Consider the following 1,907-nt stretch of genomic DNA (forward strand, 5'->3'; position numbering starts at 1 on the left):
TGTAATGCTACTGGTATTCCATGGTTCAATAAGGTACTTGGTACTACCACTACTGACTACCTTGAGCTGAGGGTGTGTGCTGATGATGGAATAAATAGTGAGGATGCTCCTGTCAGCTTTTATGAGTTGTATGTCAAATGAAATTTGAACATGCAAAGACAGAAAGAAGCTGTTAAGATGCCTTGCTTAACTAAAATAAGCGTATGTGTGATAGGACTTATTTCTATATAGTTTCATTGTTGTGATTTTTATTAAGTTTTTAGAAGTAGCAAAATCTCATTTAAAGCATAAACTTTACATTACTATCGTACAAGATGATTTATTGGTGGGTGTAATATTTGGCAAATTTGCCTGTAGAAAGTTATTGGCAAATTTTATATTGGCGATTTTGTGCCATGTGCCATTCTCGGCCATTGAGCATGCTCAGTTTGAAACAAAATGGCGGATTTTATATTGGCAATTTCTTCATAGAACCACCAATCGCCAATATTAATTCCTTGCCAATAAATCATCTTGTATGGTATTACCTTCACAGCAATTATTGTGGGTGACTAATACCAGTAAGTGTAGGGTGCTTATCTGTCTGTTGTCAGCTTAAAATTGTTATAAGAACCATGCAGCCAGCATGGGCTTTCATTATTTGTAAAGAACAAATATGGCAAGCCAAAAAGACATATTCCTATTCCAAGTATTATTAAAAATTGATTGTTCTGAACTAAAATAAAACTAAACAAAATTTGCTCAAGGCTTCAAAAGTATGGCCAAACGAAATCTACTCACTTTATGGTATCAGTAGCATTTAAAGGATAATACCGTCTATCTGGAATGTTTTACTGTGATTTAAATTTTACTGGATTAGAATTTCGCAAAAATTAGATTACCCATATAATTACATGCCACATTCAATAGTACATGACACAGTCTTATTTAGTAAAAATTAAGTCACAGCACAATTTTAAACCGCAAAAATTTCCTACCACACTAATTTCCTGATCTACGGTATATTATAGACATGTAGAAGCAATAACCCAATATCAATTGTAATTACTGCTAACAAGTACATAGTTAGATAACTACTTAGTTATTGAAAAAATACAATCAACTGTATGAATTGTAATTACTATCAACAAGTGCATAGTTTATACCTACAAGCTACTTAGTAATATATACAATCAACTGTATGAATTGTAATTACTATCAACAAGTGCATAGTTTAAACCTACAATAGTCTTAGTAATAGGATTACAATCTTGGTAGTAGATTTAATCTATTAATTAAAAGAAATTATGTATACTGAGGTTACTATATGAATGTAAGACTAGCTTCTTTGTTGGAATTGTTTGAATTAAGTTACAGCAACAATGGAAGAAAAGGAAAAATACGAGGACATGTCATACATGTCATTAGCTCCAGTACAGAGTCAGGAGAATCCTTATGAAATGGTTGATTTCAATATTAATGCAAGGAAGGATCATAGTGCTGGTGCTCCATCAACAGAAGTGGCAATAAAGAATAAAGTATCAAAGCAGTCAACATGGAGTACACCATTGGTTGTTATTGCTGGACTGCTGTGTCTCATGGTATTGCTACTGGTGGTAATACTTTGCTTCTTACTGGTGCAATTTTCTGCAAAAGATGCTACCAGTACCAGTAGTACAGCTACTACTGGAGCTATTGCTGGCAGCTTTGTTCCTCCTAACTTCACTGAATGGGCTAATGATGTAGTATCTAAAGTTAACCAGACCCTTCCTGATTTCAATCAATGGGCTAAAGGTGTCATCTCTGAAGTTAACAGCAATGTAACACAGAGCCTTCCTAATTTCGATCAATGGGCTAATGGTGTTGTATCTAAAGTTAACCAGACCCTTCCTGATTTCGATCAATGGGCTACTGATGTTGTATCTAAA

This window comes from Amphimedon queenslandica, unplaced genomic scaffold (assembly GCF_000090795.2).
Source record: "Amphimedon queenslandica unplaced genomic scaffold, v1.1 AMPQUscaffold_13313, whole genome shotgun sequence".
In the NCBI taxonomy this organism is placed as follows: Eukaryota; Metazoa; Porifera; class Demospongiae; order Haplosclerida; family Niphatidae; genus Amphimedon; species Amphimedon queenslandica.